This window comes from Lissotriton vulgaris, chromosome 1_1 (genome assembly GCF_964263255.1).
Source record: "Lissotriton vulgaris chromosome 1_1, aLisVul1.2, whole genome shotgun sequence".
NCBI classification, from domain to species: Eukaryota; Metazoa; Chordata; class Amphibia; order Caudata; family Salamandridae; genus Lissotriton; species Lissotriton vulgaris.
The window spans coordinates 1,141,326,571-1,141,352,695 of NC_141685.1; positions in this window are offsets into that span (position 1 = coordinate 1,141,326,571).

The following is a 26,125-nucleotide window of genomic DNA, read 5'->3' on the forward strand; positions in this document are numbered from 1 at the left end:
AAGAAATATAAATAATATAATCAGAGGCGTACATCGCAGTAGCAACATCATAAAAACTACCAGCCCGGAGGGCTCCGTCAGAATTTCCTGTGAAAATATTTGAGACCTCAAGTTAAGTTGAACAGACAATTTCCGTTTCACCTTCGTGCCCTCCTCTCCATACACAACACGACATCTTTGTTCCTGTAGTCAAGGGTCAGCCTGCATCGCCTGTAGGTATTCCATTAGCTGCTGCCATAAGTCCCTCGGTCTGGATGCCTGGGGCATGTCTTCTGCATACGCCCCTAGTGTCTCTTTACAATATGTCATGTCGGGTACCCAGTATTTGAATCTGGACGGTCTTTTACTGCCCCACTTCACCGCTATCTGTCTCTTTGCAAGTACTAGTGCCACAGCAAATAGTTTCCGCCTCTTGGATATTTTAGGTTTATGAACACCCAGCAAGCATACCAATGGTGCGATCGGGATTTGCTCAGTGAGCATAGCCGATAGTGCAGTTGTAACTTCCTGCCAGTACTTTTGTAGATGAGAACATGACCACGCCATGTGCAGAAAATCATCGTTAGGCGCTTTACATCTCACACATGTGTCATCAGCTTTTAAGCCATATTTATACAAGTTGACCTGTGTGTAGTACGTCTGATGGAGAAACTTAAAATGAATTATGTGTAAATTGCAATTGGACATGAGTAAATGTAATTGGTCACAGCTATAGTTCCAGTCCTCCTCAGTAATTGTTTCGCTATTTGCTTTTTCCCATCTCTGGAGTGACAAGTCAGGACTCAAATTCTGTTCGTGTTGTGAAGCATTGTACAGGCGTGTCACCAGGTGTTGGCGTGTGGGTGCAGTTAAAAGGATCTGTAAAGCAATCAGTTGTGTGGGTTCCTCCGGGAATGGCGCGTACAATTCCCTGACCGCTGAGCGTGATTGTAGGTATGCGAACACTTTTAGTAGCGTTTGATGTGCGCATAGGAATGGGTAATTCCGCGATATGAATCGATTGTGTGAAAACATCTGACCTAAGGTTAAAAGCCCCATTTTCACTAGTACTGTCCTCATTTTCTTTTCTTGTGTGACCGAAAGTTTGGGATGATTTGCCAATGGTAGCGCTTGGGCGTATACGGGAAGTTTTTGGGCCCGGTGCGCTAATGTATACCATGCCCTGGATGTGCAATGAACCGTTTGTATAGTATCTCTAGGATTATAGGCAACTGGATTCGATAGAAAGCCTGTCAACAGCCCTGGAAGAATGCTGTCCTTTTCTACTGCGATATGTGGGATGTATGCGTGAGGTTGTATCCAATAGTGTGCATGGTGGGCTTGTGCACAGTATTAATACAATTGGAGGTCTGGAGCACCAAACCCCCCTTGATAGTACGGTTTTGTTAATGTTTTCCAGCTGACTCTGGTCTGCTTCCCAGCCCACGTAAGACATTGGAGTATAGACCGTAGCTTAGCAAAAAACGCTTGTTGTGAGCCATATAGGAATGTTCCAGAATAAATATAAGAATCTAGGTAGGACTATCATTTTCTGTAGTGCAATTTTATCAGCTAGTGATAGGGGCAATCTAATCCATTTATCCACTTGTTCTTTCAAGTTTGGTCATAGCCCTCCAGTAATTTTCCCTAATTACTATGTCTGGGTCACGATGTATCCAAATTCCCAGGTACTTTACCGGGTCAGTATTCCATTGTAGGGGATAATCTAAAGTTGGTTATGGTGTCTCCAGTGTGAGTGGTATTACTACCAATTTATCCCAATGTATTCGGAGCCCGGAGTACCGCTCATATTGGATATATTCTCTTATTAGTGGATTTAAATTAACGGTTGGGTGTCTAGTATAAATCACCATATCATCTGCATATAATGAAATTCCTATAGGTCGAAGAGTGAATTGTAGGGCTGCTTCCGGGTGTTTCTGTCTAATTTTACAGGCCAATGGTTCCAGCGTCAGTGCGAATAAATTGGTGATTGTCCCGTGGCTTGTCGTTATAGGCTGAGATGTAACGCCATTTATTCGTATTCTGGCCCTGTGTTCAGTATATAGTGATGAGATCCATCTTAGGAAAGGTGGTGGAAACCCCATTTTGGTCAGGACTGCAAACATAAACTCTCACTCCACTGAGTTGAAGGCTTTTGCTGCATCTAATAAGGCGGCCGTTGCAGGTACTTCCGGTTCCAGACCATGGTACATTGCGAATATGTTACGAATGTTTTGTGTTGTGGATCTAGTAGGTACAAAGCCAGCCTGATCTGGTAAGACCAAGGATCTCAATAAAGGTTGTATCCGATTAGCTATTATTTTGTCCGGAATTTATACATCTATGTTTATGAGCGACAGTGGGCGATACGACTCGCATTTTGTCAGGTCTTTTCCAGGTTTTGGGAGTGCTATCAATAGGCCTTCGCGTAAGGACAGCGGAAGGACACCTTCCTCAAAAGCCTCCTCGTACATTTCTGCTAGGTGAGGCACAAGGAGGTCTCTATATTCTTTATAAAATTCGCCTAGAAGGTCATCCAGGCCATGTGCCTTGTTATTTGGAAGTGAATTAATTGCCTCTTTAAATTCGTCTTCCGTGATGTGATGACTGAAGTACTCTCGATGCATATCAGATAGCCATGCTAAGCCTATATCGTTTAAGTAGTTATATATTTCTGGTTGGGAAGTCTCGGACTGTGTGGTATATAGACTCGAATAGTAGGACAGGAAATTGTCCAGTATGGATGGAGTGTCATACAGTGGCATGTTAATGTCGTCTATAATTTGTGTTTTATGAGCAGTTAGTTTGCTGGTTTAATTTTGTACGTAAAGGCTCTACCCAGTCCGCCCCCTTCCCCGTAATTTCTAGCGGTATATTTGCGTGCTAAGTATTTAATTTGAGTGTCGGCAAACTCATTAAACGAGTTCGTTTTTTGCCTGGTATCTGCCAGGAGTGAAGCATCTAATTTGTTTGAGCATTCTACTTCCAGTCGTTGTATGTCCCTTTCTGTCGTTTCTAATTGTCGCTGGATATCTCTAAGTATTCCGGCATGCTTGCTGATGCAGTGTTCCCTAATAGTGACCTTAGAGGCCTCCCAAAGTGTATTTGAACTTTTCACAGAGCCATTGTTAAGCTGAAAGAAATCCTCTATTGCTTTGCGGAGCTCGCTGCAGAATATCTGATCTATAAGCGCGGAGGGGTTCAATCTCCATGTAAATTGTCTTGGTGTATGTGTGGGGATGGCTAGTTCCATAAGCACAGGGGCGTGATCCGACAACGTTTTAGGTAAGTGTTCCACAAATGTTACCCACGTGCTAACCTCTTGTGTTGTCAACCAGTAGTCAAGTCTGGACCAAGATTTTTGTGTCAGAGAGGTGCAAGTGCCCTCTTTTACCCGGGGATGTCTTAGCCTCCACACATCTATCAAGGACCACTCCTCCATACCTTCCCTCAGAGATTTAGCTGAACATCTACCGTATTTGTCATTGCCGGACAATCTGTCCAGGGTCAGGTCTGTTAAGTTACAGGAGAGCTCCTTTAGGATTAGCATTCATTGAGGAATGAACTAAGACTACAATTCCCAGAAGTCTTAGCAGCGTCATGCTTAGGGGCATTTCTATATAGGAGTACACTTCCTGTACTCCTTGTCGGATATTCTGGTAGTTTTCGACCCTTGTGGATATCTTGCTGGATCTTGTGCTGTCAACCGTTTTCCTACGGTCAGTTTCCTGCCTTGGATCTTGCAAAGACTCTGAGAAACTCGATCGGCATTTCAGCCGGTCTTTTACTGCGCTGGTCCTCTGTTGGCGAGTCACGGATGACTCATACAGAGGACAACTTGATGAGACGAGGGAGCAGCGGTTTTGATTACTTAGTGTTTGCCCTCCGTTGGAAGAGCCCTTGGAACTCAGCTCATTGCGGTGGACGAATATCGAGTCCTCTTTGGCATTGGCTCATACTCGTCTAATATTGCAACGTTTGCCCTCTGTTGGCGTGTCGCGATTCTAGCGGCTCATGCGGAGGACGATATCTCTACTATCGGGGATCTCCATACCCGGCTGCATAATTGGGTCTGCCGTTGGCTGAATTCTTGTTCCGCTTCACAAGCAGAGGAGTGTGTGAAGTACAACACACAATACTTCTGCCTATTAACGGAACATAGGAAGTCATTTAGATTTCGAAATTGGAACATATGACAGGAATATTATCTGGTGCTATTACCAAGGTATTGTAACTTTACATTCATATTGTTGGGTGATTTAACCCATTCGTGTGTTTTGTTTTGCTTTTCTACAAAAGTCTTCAGCGGATTTCTGGGATACTATATCGTTCAGGACATCTCACCTATCAATTAAATCAATTACATTAAGGGTATGTACAAACCTTACATTTTCGTAAGATATTCTGAATGAGTTATATACAGTGGGTAAGGGTTGTTTTTCTTGTGTTAGAGTGAGAAGTAGGGCAGTTCTGATCCATCCAGGGTTTGATGGTTACGAAGAGGTTTATCTTCTACTCATACAGTTCTGTCTCATTTATTTTACAGGTATAGTGTATATAGAGTGTACGAAGGTGGTTGGGTCAGATGGATAGGAAATACTACTGAGACATTAAGAATTGGTTCAAATATTGTTATTTGTCATTTCAGATATTTGATATTTATGTGCATTTGTAAAGCGCGAACGTTCGATCCCAGGGGAGCATCATGGCGCTGAGCAAGCTGCGGAGGATAACTGAAAAAGTGGAGTGTGATGAAGGAATGAAACTAAATGGCAGCCCCGCTGTTACCTTCCTTTCCCGCCCTCGTTTGATCCTTCCTGAACCCACGGCTATCACAGCATTCGGGGTTTGGATAGATCAAGAGGTGGCATTATTTGAGCATCACGCTGATGCTGAGGAATGCGAGGATAACAGAATATCCGACCCACGATATCATATCCTCCAGGTCAGCTGGTGTTAAAATCGCCACTCTTGATGATGTGTTAGCTGCTCTAGTACTGGTAAAGTCAGAGCTGATTACCTCCAGTTTTAAGGAGGATGCTGGCTCGGTCCAGGTGTTTCTCACGCAGGTAATGCTGCATTTCTCGTGTAAACCTCGATCTTTCCCCACCAATCAGGCTAAGGTTGCATTCCTGATCTCCTACTTGGCGGGAGATGCAGCTCAATGGGCGGTATCGTTGATTCAAAGAGATGACCCTATCATACACGATTGGGAGGCGTTCAGGGATGTTTTCATTAAGGTATTTGATTGTAGGGTGGATTCCTACACTGCAGCTAGAGAGCTGTTGGAGCTTAGACAGGGGAATCAAGATATATTGACATATCTAAATTCTTTTAGGAGGCTGGTTACTGAAACCAAGTGGCCTGAGGCTAAACAAGCCTCCTTGTTCCATCAAGGTCTGCATGAGGACATGAAGGATATTATAGCGCAGATTGATCCCCAACCAGCTACTTGTGAGGATCTGATTAATTTAGTACTGCGTTTGGATCATAGATTAAGAGAGCGCAAAGGAGATCCTAAACTGAAGGGAAGAACAATCCCTTCGTATGGGCATTCGAACCCATTGATAACAGCCCTGCCTCTAGTGCTGAACCTATGGATATAGGGGCTGTAAGAGCAGCTTTGACTACCACTGAGAAAGAGTTGCACCGTAAACATGGGCTCTGCTTATACTGTGGTAAAAAAGGGCTTCTGTGTCTGACGCAGAAAAGGCTATCATAAATCCCGCCAAGATGGTGTGTGTTATTCAGTCCGATGCCTTCCTGAAGGGCATTCTTAAGGGTGTGAACACTTTCTATTGGAGGACCTGGGTGCAGGGACATAAGGAATGGCAGGTGAGAGATGGTTTCCCAGTGAACAAGCGACGGCTTTTGGTCCCTGCGGTGCCCCTTAGGAAACAGGTGTACCGGTGGTGTCATTGCTCTCCTAGTGCCAGTCATCTGGGTGTGGAGAAGACGGTGGAAAACATAAATCGGAGATGCTGGTGGCCCTCGCTGAGAACTGACGTTAAGGAATGGATATCGCGTTGTGAGGTCTGTGCGACTGTGAAAGCTGATAATAGGCGTCCTGGGGGGCTCTTATAACCTCTATCCACTCCCTCCGTTCCGTGGGAGCGGATATCTTTGGATTTCGTGGTGGGCCTGCCTAAAGACCAGGGGTGTACAGCGATTCTCGTAGTGATTGACTACCTGACTAAGATGGGACATTTTATTGCATGTCCGCAAGTGCCCACAGCTGGGCAACTAGCACGTTTACTGATGGTGTACATTGTTCGACTCCATGGATTGCCTTCAGTAATCGTATCCGATAGGGGTTCTCAGTTTACTGCACAGTTTTGGAAGGCATGGTGTTCCTCGCTGCATATCAAGACGGCTTTGTCCACCAGTTTCCACCCCCAAAAGGATGGGCAAACAGAGCATCTCAACCAGACCCTAAAGCAGTTTTTGAGGTGTTATGTGGATCATGGCAAAGACGATTGGGTGGACTACTTGTGGCTTGCTGAAGTGGCATATAACAATGCTACACATAGTGCCACGCAGGTGTCTCCCTTTTACTACACTTATGGGCGCCATTCACGTTTCCTTCCCTTTCTCCATCCGATACAAGGGGAGAAAGTCCCGGAGGCTGCAAAGAGGGTGTCTCACATTAAGGAAACATTGGTAAGAGCGCAAACCAATCTTAAGGCTTCCAAGGAGGCATACAAGCGTACCGCTGATAAGCACAGACGCATAGGTCCTTTGTATCAAGTGGGGGATTATGTGTGGTTAACAACCAGAAACATCAGGTTTCGGAAGCACAGTGTGTTTAACCCTCTCTACATTGGTCCGTACAGTATAGAAAGATGCGTTAATCCAGTGGCTGTGAGACTAAGGCTCCCCAAACACCTGAGGATCCATCAGGTGTTCCATGTATCCCTTCTGAAACCTTCCTTCTCTACTGTAAAGAGGCTACCACCGCCATTTCTGGTGCAGGATGGGCTAGAGTATGAGGTGGAGAGGATCCTGGACTCAAGATGGCAGGGGCATGGCCTTCGTTATCTGGTTGCGTGGAAAGGATATGGCCCTGAAGAAAACACCTGGGAGCCTGCATCGGGTGTTCATGTGCCTCGGTTGGTGTCCTTGTTCCACAAGAGGTATCCTATGCGTCCTGGCCCCTTGCGGCGCCTTCGGTGAGGGGGGATGTACTGTTAAGTTACAGGAGAGTGCCTTTAGGATTAGCATTCATTGAGGAATGAACTAAGACTACAATTCCCAGAAGTCTTAGCAGTGTCATGCTTAGGGGCGTTTCTATGCACTTTTGTACTTTCCTGAGGCGGAAAGCCGGGAAAGCAGGACAACGAGTTACTTTCTTTTAAATCTTTTAAAAATTCACATTTAGCTGCTCACTTGCTCAAATTGCATTTACCTTGCACTGTGTGTCATCTGTGGCCTCCTGCGCAGCCGATTAGGAGCTGCTGCGGGTCACACGGGGGGTAAGCCGCCATATTGCTAGTGGTACTGGGTTGCGGTCTAGTCCATATGACCCTCCCGCCTTCTCAGGTATTTAAACTGCGCTGCTTCCTTCTCGCGCTGTTAGGCACATGCACTTTTGCACTTTCCTGAGGCGGAAAGCTGGGAAAGCAGGACAACGAGTTACTTTCTTTTAAATCTTTTAAAAATTCATATTTAGCTGCTCACTTGCTCGAATCGCATTTACCTTGCACTGTGTGCCATCTGTGGCCTCCCGCGCAGCCGATTAGGAGCTGCCGCGGGTCACTCGGGGGGTAAGCCGCCATATTGCTAGAGGTACTGGGTTGTGGTCTAGTTCATTTGACCCTCCCGCCCTTTTCCTGTTTCGGTATAAATGTCTGGCATTTCCCGTCCGCGCAGCAGGCGGGCGCAGCGGGCGGGTCGATGGCGTGCCGAAGGCGCGCCAAAGGCGTGCCGGTCTTCGCCCGTCCGCGCCCTCACGGGTCCAGGGTCCATAATCCCTGGTCAAACTACGTTGCCTAGGCTCATTTACAGCGCTGAGCTTCTAAATGCATTATGACCCAGACGAGAACACACTGTTACTGCATTTAACATGTTGGATCAATTTCCCCAAGTTTGCCCTTGTTGCACCTTTTCTCTGGATGTCCCGCAGCTGTGCAATCGTTTTGCTCGCCGGGCCTCTATTTCAGGCATTTCCCATTTCTCATTCATTAGTTTGAACCGTCGTTCTTTACAAAAGCATAAACGCGAGATTTTTGATCTTCTCACTGATGACATGCCTGATGCACTATTTCTTACCGAAACGTGGTTGCATGAAAGCTCTGGTCCTGATATAGCGGAAGCTTTACCGGCCAGTTATGCTATGGTTAGAATTGATCGAGCTAAGAAAATTGGGGGTGGTATCGCAATTATATTTAGGGATACGTTTCAATGCCAACTTGACCCTGTCACGTTAGGCAACTGTGAGGCAGCATGTTTTAAGCTAGCTCTCCATCCCATGATCACCCTTACGGGCCTATTGATATACCGCCCTCCTGGCCCTGTGAATGCCTGGTCAACACATCTTTCCAAATACATTGCTTCAGTTCTCACTGCCTCCAGCAATTATCTGATTGTTGGGGATTTTAATGTTCATCTGGAGGACCTCAAGAATAGTGTCAGCAACAACGTTATTGCTGACCTAGCGTCCATGAACATTACCTTGCATAATCAAGGCCCCACCCATTGCGGTGGTCACTTCCTTGACCCCATTTTCTTTTAACATTTCTAACCTACATTGCTCGCCGGCTTTGCCCGTTCACTGGTCTGACCATTATTTAATTAAATTCTCCTTTTCTGCCACCGAAGCAATGCCTCAATGTAGAGCCTCAGTAAGTATTAACACAAGAGACTGGAAAAAGCTGGATACTGTCTCTTTTAATAAAGCCCTGACCACCCATCTACCGACCAGTTTGCTTAATCCAGTTGACATGGATATAGCAGCCTGTACTGTTAATTCCTGGCTCCTTGAAGCTATTGACACTTGCCTGCCCTCTGTCTCTAAGAAGGTGAAACTTCACAAAACGCCTGCCCCTGGTATAATGAGACCTTAAAAAGAAATAAATCTCGATGTAAAAAACTGGAACGCATCTGGAGAAGGGATTATTCCATTTCGGCAGGACTGATGTACAAAAATGAGCTGAAACGCTATCACAAAGCCTGCGCCTTGACTAGAGCTAACTTTGCCTCTCAAGTAATATCTGAAGCAGTTAACAAATCTAAAGTACTTTTTAACGTGGCTAGAAATCTTGCTGGCTCTGAGACCACAGCCAAGCTTCCGCCTTTGTCGAATAGCAAGTGTGATGAACTTGCTCAGTTTTTCATCTCTAAAATTGATAACATATATCAGGATATTACCACCCAAAGAGAGAGTAAGATCACTGTCACCGCATCCCGCAACATTGAGGATTCTACCCTTCCTTTGACACCCTCTTCTGCCTCCCTTACGTCCTGGCCTGATCTTCACCCCTCTACTCTTCGTGAAATTTTGTGTAAAGTCTAATCGGGCTCTCCTAGTGATCCTCTGCCTGTCCCTACTTTGCGCTTATTATATACCCCGCAGCTTTCTATGATTTGCACTATACTTAACCAGTCACTCAGCACTACTGTGGTCCCTGGCTGTTGGAAGCATGCCATGGTTACCCCTCTGCTGAAAAAGCCTACTGCAGATCCTAAGGTTCTTTCCAATTTCCGCCCTATTTCTCTTTTGCCAGCTTTCTCCAAAATTTTAGAACAGCACATTCACCAGCACTTGTCCCAGTTTGTGGCTACTAATAATTTGTTACACTCCTCGCAGTCCGGTTTTCATCCCGGATTTTGCACAGAGACAACTCTCCTTGGTGTAACAGAAAACCTTCGCTTTCTGTTGAATCGTGGTGACACAGTTGCACTGATATTACTTGATCTCAGTGCAGCATTCGACACTGTGTCCCATGATATACTCCATAGATCTTTGCGACCATTGGTATCGGTGGGAAGGCCCTGGATTGGCTTACATCTTTCCTGACGGACCGGACTTTTCAAATTTTCTCACACTCTTCCACATCTAAAACCTATTCTTCACCTTATGGTGTGCCCCAGGGTTCGATCCTTAGTCCCCTTCTTTTTAATCTTTATGTTACCCCTCTGGCATTCATTACGCAACGTTCCAGACTGACACTGTACACCTACGCTGATGATTCTCAAATCGTCTTCTCTCTGTCCAAAGTGGACCCAGCTTTGATATCCCCTTTGCAGGCCGGCCTCAGTGAAATATCTGAATGGATGAACCTCAATCTACTCAAGCTCAATGGTGGCAAGACCGAGGTTTTGGTCCTTGGGAATAAACCTGATCTCTGGAGCTCCAGGCATTGGCCAGCTGTGATGGGATAACTTCATTCCCCGTCAGAGCATGTGCGCAATTTAGATGTGATCATCGATAATGGCTTATCCATGAAAAGCCAAGCTAATAATGTAGCAGCTACCTGTTTTACCATCCTGCGTTGGCTGAGAAAAATCTTTTGGATGCTGCCACTTGATACCCGGAAATCCGTCGTGAACGCCTTGGTGACCTCCAGGTTGGATTACGGTAACATACTGTACCTGGGGTCTACCAAGGCAGTAACACTACATCTTCAATTGGTCCAAAATGCCCCCGCACGTCTTCTCTGCGGTTGCCGGAAAACCAACCATATCTCTGAACGCCTTTGCGAGCTCCACTGGCTCAGAGTCGAGAGCCGCATGAAGTTCAAGGCATTGAGCTACATGCACAAGATCAAGGCTGGGGTTGCCCCTTCGTACTTACAGGCTCTTGTTAAGACCTATCCTCCTTTGCGCTCTCTCCGCTCTTCCACGCAAAATGTATTTTCTGTTCCTAAGTACAGACTTTCCAGAGTTGGTGGGAGCTCTTTTGCCAGTTTAGGGCCCAGACTCTGGAACTCGCTCCCTTTGGACATCCGTGTGGAGAAATGCCATGCTCGTTTCTGTCGAGTCGTCAAAACCTGGCTCTTTAACCAATGATTTATCTTTACCTGTGCTTAGGTGCTTTTGCCTCTCTAGCGCCGGGAAACCCTTGCGGGTAGCTGTTGCGCTTTATAAAACCAACAAATAAATAAATATATAGGAGTTCACTTCCTGTACTCCTTGTCGGATATTCTGGTAGTTTTCGACCCCTGTGGATATCTTGCTGGATCTTGTGCTGTCAACCGTTTTCCTACAGTCAGTTTCCTGCCTTGGATCTTGCAAAGACTCAGAGAAACTCGATGGGCATTTCAGCCGGTCTTTTCCTGCGCTGGTTCTCTGTTGGCGAGTCACGGATGACTCATGCAGAGGACGACATGGTGAGACGAGGCAGCAGCAGTTTTGATTGTTTAGTGTTTGCCCTCCGTTGGAAGAGCCCTTGGAACTCGGCTCATTGCGGTGGACGAATATCGAGTCCTCTTTGGCATTGGCTCATACTCGTCTAATATTGCAACGTTTGCCCTCCGTTGGCAAGTCGCGATTCTAGCGGCTCATGCGGAGGATGATATCTCTACTATCGGGGATCTCCATACCCGGATGGGTAATTGGGTCTGCCGTTGGCTGAATTCTTGTTCCGCTTCACAAGCAGAGGAGTGTGTGAAGTACAACACACAATACTTCTGCCTATTAAATGAACATAGGAAGTCATTTAGATTTCGAAATTGGAACATATGCCAGGAATATTATCTGGTGCTATTACCAAGGTACTGTAACTTTACATTCATTTTGTTGGGTGATTTAACCCATTCGTGTGTTTTGTTTTGCTTTTCTACAAAAGTCTTCAGTGGATTTCTGGGCTACTATATCGTTCAGGACATCTCACCTATCAATTAGATCAATTACATTAAGGGTATGTACAAACCGTACATTTTCGTAAGATATTCTGGATGAGTTATATACAGTGGGTAAGGGTTGTTGTTCTTGTGTTACAGTGAGAAGTAGCGCAGTTCTGATCCGTCCAGGGTTTGATGGTTACGAAGAGGTTTATCTTCTACTCATACAGTTCTGTCTCATTTATTTTACAGGTATAGTGTATATAGAGTGTACGAAGGTGGTTGGGTCAGGTGGATAGGAAATACTACTGAGACATTAAGAATTGGTTCAAATGTTGTTGTTTGTCATTTCAGATCTCCTTCCCCGCTGTTCCCTTCCTTTCCCATCCTCGTTTGATCCTTCCTGAACCCACAGCTATCACAGCATTTGGGGTTTGGATAGATCAAGAGGTGGCATTATTTGAGCATCACGCTAATCCTGAGGAATGCGAGGATAACAGGGTCCAAGCAAGTGTTAAATATCCCTCCCCATAGAATAGCCGTCGGGCGTAAGTCACATATTTTCCCCAGATATGCTCATTAAAAAACGGGTCTTCTACATTCGGACCATACACTGTAACAATTGTGAGCGTTGTGCCACCAAAGTTAGCCTGCAAAATAACATATCTACCCTGATCATCTTTGACAGTGTTAATGAGTGTGAAAGGGGTGTTGCGTTTAATCAGTGTCATCACTCCCGAGCATAATTAGAGTAGGAGAAAGCTACATGGAATGTCGCCCATCTATGTCCGATCCTGCCCTCTCTGCGTTCTGTAAGGTGTGTTTCCTGTAGACAGGCCACGTCTAAAGGTATTCCTTGTATCCATTTCTCCAGAGCGGGCCTCATTACCTGAGCGAGTGCCAGCCAGGTGAGGTGAGGCCACTCCCAAGAAAATTTTGGGTGAGTGATTAAATAACAAAGCACTGAATGAGCAATGTCTCGTTGACTGTTATATGTCTTTTTCGCAAATTGTTGCTTTCATATGTTATATTATGTGTTTGTATACACTGCTTCTTTTCTAGGAGAGGTGACTCTATATTCATGACTCTCGAAGCTACCACTTATTATCCTGTCAGATGGTAGGTCATTCGTGCATGTTCTGTAGTCCTCACTACACCTTTTTGTTACACCTTGTTGCAGTAGTGTTGTTATTATAAGTCCTGAAGAAAGCCTTTTTTTGGCTGAAACATGTTGACCAGTTAATTTTCCATCAGGATAGCAGTATTTGCGGAAAACACTATCCACACTCTGTTTTTAACCTTGTCAACATTGTTTGAGCACTGCAACTTTTCTTCCCTCAGCTCTCCACACCACCACTTTTTGGCTTTCTATCACTGGTGGGTCAGTTACTAGAGTTTACTCACGATAACAACAGTGAGCAACCTAGTGGATAACAGTTTATACTTTAAAAATCCCACATGATGAAGTTCCGCCAGTGGGTGAGCTGATGGGTTTTCTTACACTCCCTCTCCTCACTCTTTAGTTTATACACACATTCTTTATGAGAAAGCAGACACTTTCTAGTCCACTTAGACCAGTAGCACCCCATTTTGTGTTTTTGACGGGCCACGTCTACCTTGTGTCTGTCCAGGTAAGCTAATACTTAACGTATTTTCTGCGGGGTTTGTACTCCTCTAACATTCCAGGTCATGGAGGTCATTTTACGACTGTATCTCAGAGCTGACGCCATGTAGTATAATAATGTAACAGAATACGCCCCTGATAATCTTGCCATCCTGCAAGTACACAAAATAAGCTTGCTATATCCTTGTCGCTGCTAGGTGATTTTTTATTTTCCCACCCTACCCCCCTCCCCCTCCCACTTCACTGCCCTCCATTCAGCAAAGACATTCCCTTGTAACTGAAACCTATCCCCATCTCCCCTCTACCCCCATTAACCACAGAAAATATCAGAAAATGTAAACAGGTGTGGTACTCACAAGTGGGCGGGAGCTGCCAAGACCTAACCCGTCATGAGATCCCTCAAAAAGGGGGTGCCATTTATCAACACATCATTGCGCTTTTTAGCAAACAATAAACCATAGTATATCAAACATTTCCAACGTTATAACCAAGCTGGCTAACTGAAAAGTGTCTACCAGTTCCAATCCTGCTGAGCACAACGCGCCATCGGTGCTTGAAAAGTTACCGGTACCTCTAGCGGACCTTTAATTTTCTGGCCCTAACGAAGACTACCAGCGCTGATTATCGAATTGCAGTAGGAACTGCCTCCACTGCAGCTAAATTTAGATCAAAACTCCTTAATTGAAAACGGAGATCAGAATATACCGAATGAGGGCTTTAGATAATACCTACCATACATCAGCACAGACATGCTTATAGAAGTAATTTTTGTGCAGAAAATCTTTTTAAAGCGCAAAAACGTGGGGACAACCATTACAAGTCCCGAGTGGATAGATTCAAAGTCCAACCAGACCCGACAAAAATTGGCGCCACAACCAGAACTTCATCCTTGCTGCATTTATTTGAAGCCCAGCTCGGAATCCAATTTTTAAACATGGATGTCATGCTATCGCCTTAACTATTGAAGACATCCAACAGAAAAAACCCCCATTAATAGATACAATTCTGGCGGTTTTATGTTAAAAGGTTATATTCAGGCAAAAGTTTTGATTACGAAAGTCCTGAAGATGATCCCCCTATAATTGAGCTTGGGATCGAAACGTCCGTCGACTGCTTTAAGAGTGTCCCATATTGTGAATTTATTGTATTAGCGTATGGTTGATTCACTCCAGGACACACTGTTAATCGCAATTTGTGTCAGTGGCCTGTTAGCTCACTTTGTTTGCCTGATTTTGTTTGCACTCACTGTCCTCTTTCACTTCTTCCTTCATGTATGGCACAGGACTGTGCCTTACAGTAACCTTTATGTCTTTGGTTACTTGTTTTATTCATACATTAAGACAAACTATTACCTGAATAAACATTCCCTGCCCGGCTGGACAAGGGATTTTTTGCACTATATAGCAGCCCATTGTGGTCTATATACTATTTTGCTAAAATTATTCTGTTAATAGTAGGGACCACTTGTTCTCCTTGAAATACTTGATACCCATGGTCCCAGGCCATTTATTGGGTTCCCCTTGTTCTCTTAAAAAAAAAAAAATACCAGTTCCACAGCATATGAGTCAGAACCTTATTATAATATCGTATCTGTCCATTCTACTTATCTGCGTGACACATGCACGTCACCTGCTTCAGTCCAGCAAGATTGCGCTGGCTTGGCCTCTTCATGCTGCGCCGCAATGCTGTGTTGTACTCAGGGCGCGATCAAATACCTGCTGACAGCCCAGTTCCCCAATCACAGGTCGCAGTGAAACAACGTAGTCCCATCCGTACAAGTGAGTTCTTAGTCATCTGTTACCAATGCACTTGATATCATTCTACATCAGACATAGTGTCACGGTCAAGCAATCTGTCCCTCGGCGATCTTCTTCTCGCTCCCGGGGGTTTCCTCAGTTGTAGATATTTCATGACGTCTTTGTGTTCATTGAATATCCTTGTCAATCCTTAATCTGTGATTTTGAGTCTGGCTGGATACAGCATTGCGTAGGCAATTTGTAGTTCGCAAAGTTTCTGTTTTGCCGGACCAAATTTCTTCCTCGCCTCTTGGACAGTTTGTGTGAAGTTCGGATACAGGGCTATTTTCATACCCTCATGCCGTAGAGTGCCCAGTTCCCATGCTTTGCGGAGCGCAGTGTCGCTATCCCTGTAGTTTAGCAATTTGGCAATTATAGGCCTCGGCCTGGTGCCCAGCGAAAGCTTAGGGGCCAGGGATCTATGTGCCCTTTCTATTATGAAGACTTACGAGAATATGTCTCTGCCCAGTAGCGTTATTAAGAGCTGTTCCACGTATTTCTCCATAGGGCCAGTGTTCATTGTTTCTGCTATGCCCATTAAGCGGATGTTACTCCTTCTCGACCTAGCTTCTAAATCTTCTGCTTTGGCTACGAGCGTCATCAGCTGCTTCTCCATCCTGGTTTGTTTTGTGGCTGCTTGATTACTGGCGTCTTCTACGTCTGAGAGTCTCCGCTCAGCCATGTCAATCCTCTCTGTGTGGCGGTCCAGTTTCTCAGACATTCGATCTACTCTGTCCGTCAGCAAATCGATTTTACCGTCAATATTTGCCAGTGTAGTTTGTATTGAAACGAACATCAACTGGACATCTTCCATGGAGGCAGCAGTAGTAGATGTCGCCGTGGTCGGTGGCATCTGCCGATCTTCCATGGGTGGGTCTGGCGGTCTCTTGGATTTATCGAAGGTTATTTTTGGCTGATTTTTATCGGGTTTGCCCATGATGACTGTAGAAGCTGTGGCAAACGTAGGCTCTGCTTTTTGTTCTGAGTTTCGCTTTCCGGTGCGTTGAGTCGTTTATAGTAGCGTTCTGCGTGTCCAGCAGACAGGTCAGTGCCAACTAGGCACAGAGCCACCAGAAACACTTCTCAGTGTGGCAATGCCTCCGGCGTCTCACTTCATAAGCCTTTTCTACAGCCTGTGCGCCAGTATATTATTTCCCACCTGTGACCAGCTGTGGCCTAACACAGGCCCAACAGGACACCAGATCGTACGCTTGTTGCTTTCTTCCTCCGCGTCGCTTCCGCCAAATCCCAAAAGCAATGCAGCAATATACAAATTTGTGCAACCCTCAGTTCCCTTCAGGTGATCAAAACTTTGTCCATGAGTCACCCTTGTGCGATGTTCGGGTGTCTTTTTACCAAAACTTCTCAATGTCGCACTCAGCTGTGGCTGGGATTAATGTTTCATGCACCGCGGAGTGGGCGATTTCTCCCGCGCCGCTCTGGTCGTCAAGTGGGCTGGGGTCAAAACTCCCAGGTCCCTCTGTGTCACCAAAAACTTGCAGATAAGTGGCGGGGGTCCGGTAATTCCCTCCTCCCAGAAGCAACCGGTCCCGCATTTGCTCTCAGTTATCTGATCACCTCCGGTTTAGCAGCGCGGCCCTTACATCCTCGCCCACGCCTCTCGGGGCCCACTGCAAGGTAAGCGTCGGAGCAGTTGCACAGTGCCTCCTCTGCCCCTCCGTGTGTTCGTGTGTCGCAGCTCTCTCTTCCGTACACTGTGAGTGCCATGCCCTGGGCCTCTCTATTGACCTGCGACTTGCAGTGCGGGCACTACGCTGTGGTAGCGGCTCTCCGGGGTGGTGTCTGCAACCCGGGTCCCAGGGCAGGTTATACATGCATATTTGCCGTATACCAGTCTCCACTAGTGGGTTTGGGGCATTCCGGGGCTATCTTCTGCACCAGGCGCGACCACATTCTTCTGCCCTGAACCCAGGCCCCACCTCAGTCTGAGGACGTGCCCTGCGTCGCGACCTCACTCTTTACTCGAGGCCGGTGTCCAGTCAGCCGTTGCACGTTGGAGGCCTCATCCGCGCGTCTACCAGTTTCTTCCGAGCCAAAGCGCTGCTTCTCTTGGGAACAAGTTATTTTCGGTGGCGCAGCTACCATTACCAGTTAGCACTTCATCTGGTAGGTCAAAGCGCACTTTTCAGAGCAGGATGTGTCTGATTTATGGGGCACCTCGGAAGAGTTCGCTCAAAGCGCCGCCATCTCCAGTCTCGGCAAGCTCTGCCCCCCCAAATAGAGGGAAAAAGATTAAATCAATACGAAGATTCTCAAAAAAGAAGCAAAGCAGAATTCGCTTTAAAGAAAACATTGAGGCCTCAGTTAGTAAGGAATCTTCCTCCCAGAAGCCACAAAATGCATCACAAGATATGAACCAGAAAGACGAAGCTGATCTTGGGAACCCAGAGATTAAAGATCCAGAAATAGAACCAATGATGGCCTATGAATCCCCCCTCGAATATTGCATACCCACAACAGTTTTTGATAATATTGCAACAGAGGGGTCTCCATCACTTATAACAGTGGGGCAGTCGAGGCCTGTTAACCTCCTTGCATCAGTATTTAATCCCTTGGCTGTCCTTTTCTCTGACATCGTAAAAATGAGAAGTAAGCCTGAGAACTGATGTTGAACGCATCTTGGAAAGTACAGATACACTCCAGTTAGATTTCATTCCTCTCTTTGATCCGGATTTAATATTAAATAGGACTTCGCTTCTTAAATGTCTCTTGGAGATTGAAAGCTTGAAACTTATTCAAAGTAGTGATATAAGTTTAGTCTCCATCTTAAAAACAGAAGTTGGCTATAAATCGAGGGTAAGGTTTAATTCCAAAATTATTGCAAACCTTATATTACAATGGTCAGAAGCCTACAAAGTAGGGGGATTGATGTCTTATCATTTTCTGAGAAACCCTGAAATAGAGCCCTCAACAATAGGTCTTTGCGGCAACACACTTAGATTCATGAAGTGGAGATCGTCCGCATGAAAGAGGGGAATTAAAAATCTGTATTACAAAAAATGGCAGACAAGTGAAATCCAAAGATTGCACCCCATTTTCCTTTGAATGGAACTCCAAAGTAGAGAGTCCACAAAGGAACTGGTTACCTGGTGTTCTATCGAGCAGATCCAATAATAAACTTCCTTAAAGCCATCCTTTTAGCAATTAATTAAAAATAATATCATGGAATGCTGTAGGAATAAAGAATAGTAGGGAGAAGTTACAATACGTATGTGCACTAGATGCAAACTTGATTTGTATTCATGAGACCTGGTGTATAGAGGAACTATTATGCATGGATTATTTTACTTTAGACTGTAAAGCAATTCCATCCAGGAGAAGACTTGCAAAGGGAGGGGTGGCCTGTTTACTGTCAAATAAGATAACATGGAATTATGATTACTATAAAGATCCTAGTAATCTTTTAGTGGCAATAACATTGTATAATCCTGAGTATAATGTAAGATGTACACCACTGACATTGATAAATGCTTATATTCCACCAGATGCATGTCACGTAGAACTCCCCCCTCATATAGTCTTGGTAGGGGATCTGAATTGTAAAATCTCTAATTCTACTTTCGACAGATTCCGAAATAAGGAAAAAGAAGAATCTCTACAGATCACACAAGCGCTCTTTCTGCAAAATATTAGGACGAATAAGAGAGGGAAAATGCTCCTTGATGAATTAATGAAGGTTGATGGTAATATAGCAAATGGAAGATTGCCTTCAGATACACCAGCGACTTTTCCTTGTAAATCTTATAGCAGAGATTTATCTTAGACTATGTGGTAGTGGGAAGTACCTCCTTCTTCTTATTGAAAGATCTTAAGGTATCCAATTCTTGCTACAGTGACCACAAAGTACTAACTCTTACCGTAAATCTAAATCTAAATTTACTCTTGAACGATCCATGGGCACTAAACGGTGAATCTGTTAGTTTTGCTAAGAAATAAGGGAAATATCATTGAGATACCAAAGCCATCTTGGGCCTGGATAGTGTCTTAGAGGTCACTGTAGAGAACTTGTCTAACTGGAATGGAACAGAAATTGCCAGTTTTAATGCATTTATGATTAAGGCGATAGATATTGCAATGAAGTCGAATCAAAGAAAAAGTACTAAAGTAGTCCCCAGACCGCTCCAGCTATTTAATCTTGAAATAAACAAATTAATTAGAGAACAGTACTTGAACTACTCCTCTGATAGATATCATGTAATATTACTATTAAAGAGGAGGAGGACTAGGGAAAAGGTTAAGCTAAGAAAAGAGAGGATCTGGATTAAACTGAGAGAAGCATTGTTTAAAGGCCAAGTAAGAACGTATTGGTCTCTTATTGGGGAGGGATGTGGAGCTAGATCACGGCCACTCCCAGTTGCCATTGTGGAGCATAAATGGGATAGCTTTATTCAGGACTTATATGCAAGTAATGCAACCGCACTTGACTGTATCGCACTAAAGGAAGACCCCTTATCGTATGGCTCGCCATCTGAAAAAGATATTGAAATGGCGATCAAGGGGATGCGATCCTCCGGGGCGATGGGCGCGGAGAGTTACCAATTACAGTTTTAAAACAAAATAGTGCAATGTGGAGTAAAATCCTTTATACGGTGTTCAATTATTGCTACGCAAATAAAATGGTCCACTCTTCTTGGAAGGGGAGTATATTAGTCCCCTTGTTCAAGAAGGGAGACCGAGATGCGCCACATAACTACCATCGAATTGCACTTTTAGATGCAGTGGGTAAAGTTTTTGCTAAATGCCTCTTGATCCAAATGAATGACTGGTGGATGCGGGTAAAATCTTACATTTTGAACAAACCGGGAGTAGGACAAAGCATGGAACTTTCGATAACCTAACGGCGCTACAGGTAATAAACGAAACATATGTTAAAATAGAGGAGGAAGAGTGTACACAGCGTTTATAGACTTCTACACAGCATTTGATAAAGTAGATCGTCTCTTGCTGTGGAGAAAACTGTCGGACCTGGGTATCCTCTTGGAGTTAGTCCGTGCTCTCCATACAGACACTTAGTGCAGAGGGGAAAGAGGTCTCTCCCAAACTATCCCTACTGTAAATGGCCTAAAACAAGGATGTTTATTGGCTCCTCTACTATTCTTATTTATCTGACCTCCCCCATGCCTTGTCTCAAAGTGAGGGCATTGCTGCATTACTGTGGGGAAAACCGATTGCTTGCTTATTTTATGCTGACGACATATTAATATTGGATCTGACGCCGAGGGGATTAAATAGTCGTCTGTAGGTGCTACACGAATATGCAGAGGCCTACTATTTAAAGATAAATGTAGCTAAAAGCAAAATAATGTGCACGCACAGAAGAAAAAAGTTGAAGTATGGGAATTTTGTTTGGTCTGTAGGTGGCCAAAAACTGAAACTTGTAAAATGATATGTTTTCTTGGGAAAAACGGTGTGCGGCAACCTAAGTGATAAAGCCCATATAGAGAATAATATTTATAAAGCTATTACACAGGGGAAAAGCTTGGGCTCCCTCTACAGATCAACTGGCAAAAGACATTTTGCACTTTTATTAAAGGTATTTCGTGCTAAAATTCCTGTTTCCCTGTTGTATGGTATTGAACTACTTGACATAGGAAAATGGGGCTTTTTAAATACAACAGAAGGCAACATTTTAAGGAGCCTAGCCACAGTCAACTCTCCTTGCCCCGTGGATGCACTAAGATTGGAATTTGGTCTGAGAAGTAGCTGGGTACAGGGTCTCGCAGGGATAGTGCGATGGGTTAGAAGCCTGTTAAAGGGTGATCTTGGTGCACTAAGATTTTTTATCTGGAAGAATTATTAGGAAGCTTAAATGAGCAGTCATTAATTGTTACAAATTTTAGAACTGCGGTTGACTTGCTACAACTAGATGAATCTGTACTTTTCACCCTATCGCCATATTAATTAAAGGCCACTTTGAAGCAGGCCACCTGGAAATTAAGTTTCACCAGGGATAGGGAAGCCCGTATTCTAAAGAGAGGCTCCCACGCGGCCATTGACTCCTGTGTGATAAATAAAGTACAGGCTTATATCTCTTGGAACCTGCCCCATGGAGTGCACCAGTTTTGGTTATTATTGAGGCAGGGTACACTCCCTTTAAACAACATACTATCTAAATGGTATGGTTCTTCTCCGGTTTGTAATCTGTGTAATAACTCTATCCAGGATGTTAATCATGTGTTATTTATCTGCCCCGCCCTATTACTGTATCGGCGTAAATGGATGATGCAAATCTGTTACAATTATCTATTCTACTAGCCTCTGCACTAACAGATTCCATTTATGAACCACCAAATGAAATGTTTTGTCATAGGATTTCTAACTTTTTTAAGTGTGTTTTAGATATGTATTAAAACATTTATATGAAGGTTATGATTACTAAATTTGGTTTTACTTGATGTGTTATAACACTTAGGGTATTTGTATATCATATTTTAATGCTTTGTAATTGTAAATTTTATTTTTATGTGGATCTCTTTGGAGGTCCAAGATCATAAATAAATAAACTTGAAACTTGAACTAGATATTTTCCCATCGTGTTTTGGGGCATTTTGTTTTGTGGTCCAACTACACAAGTGGGGTACTGGTTTTATTATGACAAGTGCGGGAACTTTGGGTGTCAGGAATTTTTGTGGATTCCAGCTTGTGGGAGGTTCTCTCGCAGAAATTTGAGGGAAATATGTGCTTTAGCCAAAGATTTAGGTGTGCAAGGCCTTAGCGATAAGAAAACATTGTGGGATCCATGAAAGTCACCTCCTGTTTGGCTTTGGTAGGTTTCCTTAGATTGCGTACGAACCAAGGCTGAAATTCCTCAGCTACCCACATCGTCAAAAAAAGGAATAGTTTTGAAAGCTGAAATGTAATCTCTCCACGTCCTGTTTGGGGTGTTTAGTGACACTTGGGCTAGGCTCAGGCACAAAGTGGGTTACCATTTATACTGGGATAAGTGTGGGAATGCTGTGTAATAGGAATTGTATGCATCCCTCCAGCTTCTGGAATTTTTCTCACAGAAGTGTGAGGAAACGTTTGTTTTTATGTAATGGGATGCATGCTAGTCACCCAACCACCCCTCCCCGGAAGCCCCTTGGTGTCTAATTTCAAGAAGCGCAGAAACATGTGGATTGGCAGGTTACCCTTACCAAGGCTTAAACTCCCCATCTATCCAATTCTTTAACACCTTGGCTGCTAAGGCAATTCCCGCTGGGTGCTGAAATATACTGATCCCCATGCTGCATGACGAGCTCAGCTCGTCATAAGCACACGACCAGTGTACTGCATGACGAGCTGAGCGCGTCATCAGCATCGAAGGGGTTAAAAAAGGGTTTGATTAGTGAAATGGGATGTCTTCACGTCTTGTTTTGAGGCGTTTCATGACGCAGTCGCGACGCCCAGCGACACTAGCAGGACATCGTTTTTTTAGGACAAGTGTGGGAATGCTAGGTGGTAGGGAATGTGTGGATGCCCAAAGCTTCTAGAATTTCTTTAACAGAAATGTGAGGTAAATGTGTGTTTTTAGCTAAAGTTTGAGGTTTGCAAGGCATTACAAGTAGGAAAACCGAGTGGCGTAGCTAGGGGGGGGGGGGGGGGGTGGGGGTGCGGCCGCGCGGCACTGGAGGCCCGACGGTTGCGGCCGCGGACAGCTAAATTTATTTGGGACACGAAGTCTCTGCCTGCAGAGGTTAACCAGGACCCCTTCTGTCTCCTCTCCAACGCAGATCTCAAAACCTTCTATCTCAAACGGATTAAATCAAATGTGATCAAGAATGCTGCATATGGAGTGCAAAGCAGCTCCTGGCGCTATAAAAGTAGTCTGGCCAGCACTTGCCTCCTGATTGATGGATTCCGGCCCTGAAAACCAGACTGTCACTAAATGTCTTACTTTATATTTCACTGGAAACAAAGGCGGGATGCAGTCAGTCACCGTTTGAAGATTGCTTGTGGCATCGGTGAGAGTTCATGATTGTAACATTTCAGGACAGAAGATATTCAGGTCGCTGTGAGTTCCAGAGCTCCACGCTGGCTCGGTTTGCAAGCCCGCCAGCAGTATCCAGGTAACAGGGTGATAGATAAAGTAAGGCACACACAGGCCTGGTGCATGTATATCATGCATGTGCAGCTTTAAAGTAACAGCACATACATTGCATGTATGCAAGATATGTGCACATAGGTATCCCACAAGCAGCACTTAAAAACTCAACTGCGTGCCTGGATGCAAACACTGAAAGTGCTACATGCAGCCACAGCTCAAACTATTCACAGAAAAGCTGCATGCGAGCATCACAGGCAATTATAACACAATTAAAGGGGCGCAAAGGATAAGTCACGATGTGTCAGGAAGTGCCAGTACTCTTCCATTTATATGCACTGCATTCTAAAACTAAAGTGCACGACAGTATCTGCCTATTTAAAGCACTGCTTACACCTGACACATTCAGGCGGGAGCTTAGAAAGTGCAGACTCGCCTGAGAAGGAAGTGCAAAGGTTTGTAAATATCGAAACGGGTGTCACTGTTCGACTCATTTCCATGTCACTTCTGGGTCACCAACCCCTGCACACAAGCCCTAGCACCACCGGGGATGTCAACAGCCACCCTTTTAGGGGCCACTTACGAATCAGTGAAATGTGTAGGTTTAGAAGGGCGCGAGAGTTGCACCGCAGCATGCAACAAGCATTTACAATGCAATGGTCTCGGCAATATTATAGGTAGAGCTATTGGTATTGCTAATTATTTTTTTATCTTTTTTGTATCCCTAAATAATGGCATTAGCTTTTTTTTGCATATGTGATACCTTTTTGCATTAGCATAGAGCAAGTGAGGTAGTGCGATAGAGACAGAGAGAGAGGTATAGAAATAGAGAGAGAGTGAGGTAGTGAGAGAGTGAGGTAGTGAGGGAGAGGGATGTTGTGAGGTAGTGAGAGAGAGGTAGTGAAAGAGAGTGAAAGTGAGATAGAAAGAGTGAGGTAGTGAGATAGAGAGAGAGTGAAGTTGTGAGCTAGAGAATGAGGTAGTGAGAGAGTGAGGTAGTGGTGTTTTAAGAGAGAAGTTGTGAGATAGTGAGAGAGATATAGTGGAGTAGTGAGGTAGAGAGAGTTATGTAGTGAGAGAGAGTGAGTTGGAAGGTTTCTGGTTTGTGTCTACAACGCACCTTCTCAGCCAAAAACTGCCGCCCCTCCCCCATTCTTTCCCTGCCACTTCCCGTTCAACATGAATACTAGAGACGGATGGCAGACACCTGATGGACAGAAACACAGACACAAAGTACAATCGGACGATAAGTTCCTGTACGAGTTCCTCTAAAAATAACACGCATCGTAGGTATACGTTCGCCTTCTACTACTCACTTATCTACCTTCATCTGTACCAAACACGTCTCTGGGCTTTAAGTGTCCATTTTATAAAAAGGAAAGCACTAACCAGAAACATTGCTGTGAGTTACACTGTTCACAATAAGAAATAAACACGGAAAGATAAAACAGGCGAAATTTAACCTTCTGTGGCTCATGGTTACATTGTAAACATTATCATGAACTGCGACCCGAACTTCAGTCCTAACCACAATACTAATCCAAACACCATCCATTACTCAGACCCTAAAACCGTACTAATTCTACCCCGAAATAATTATTTTTTTTGGTCATGTCCAATATTCAATAACATGTAAAAACAAACATATAAAATGTTATTTTTAGAAACCCTTCTGAAAAAATAAATTAGCAGAATACCCTGAGTGTGACTCAATCAACAATTCTATCACCACTTGTTTTAACGTAACATTTGTACTTCGAACGTTATGCCTGTGTGGACCTAAACACATGCAGTAGATATTAACTGCAGCGATTCAACCCAACCTTCATATCACAGAAGACATTTTTGAGAATAAAGACATTATTCTGACTAACTGAAAACTTCTCTGAATGTTCGAGTGCAATGCATTTATATTTTGCTCTACCTGAAAAATGGATGCACATACGAACGCACTACCTGCATAGATGCTACAAGCAACATGTTTTTATTAGGGGGAGCAGGGGTAAGTACATCTCATACAAAACGGAGTTTTTCCGATCCATATACACTTCTCAGACCCCCAAGAATGTACACAAAAGACTGAAGTTTCTCCTACCATGCCACACATTTGGGTGGTGCTGGTCGCCACATATCACAGCACGCACTGAGTATTTAGTTTACAGGGGGGGGCGGCACTACATGTAAGGATACCTCCGCAACATCTCATATCGCCAGCATTTTTCTATGCTAGAGGACTTAGCTCACATTTTACCAAGATATAAATACCACTCTACTCCCATAGCATTCTTTGGATGTGCGGACTACGATCCATCAATGCTAAAGCGCATCAGCCTCTTCTCTTTCTGACAGTGCAGAAGGATCCCTGGTAACGACAACAACTATAGTTAATGTCGTTGATGGGTATGTCTGCTGCTGTGCAAACCCTACACAAGCAGTGACAGAGTGGATGGAGTCGTGCTGTCAACCCCGTTTCACCATGAGGGGGTGGGTTGAAGGGCGGGCACAACTTCTATTTGGATGGATGAGATCCTATTCCCTCTCTTCCATACCTTAAGGTGTTAACGCAAGGACTCTATAAAGCAAGCCCCAAGGGCCTCCGAATCTCCATGCCAACTTGCTTAAGTACCACATTGGCTGCATATAACTCTGGGAGGTGCCAGCTGCTCTGCGGTCGGCCAAGGTCCGCCAACGCATACCCCGAATGGGGAAACGGCGACTCTGCTCCCAGCCCATCGCACCCATGATTGTAGTTTGCAGGGGAGCTTTTGGGTCTACCACCCCTCCCCCCAGGCTATACCTGCCCTACTCTTACCTGCAACTTTGCCCGTTCCGTCTCCCAACGACATTTCTCAGCCTCAAAGCGCGCCCACTCGTGCTGGATGTAGTGCAGGATGCCAGG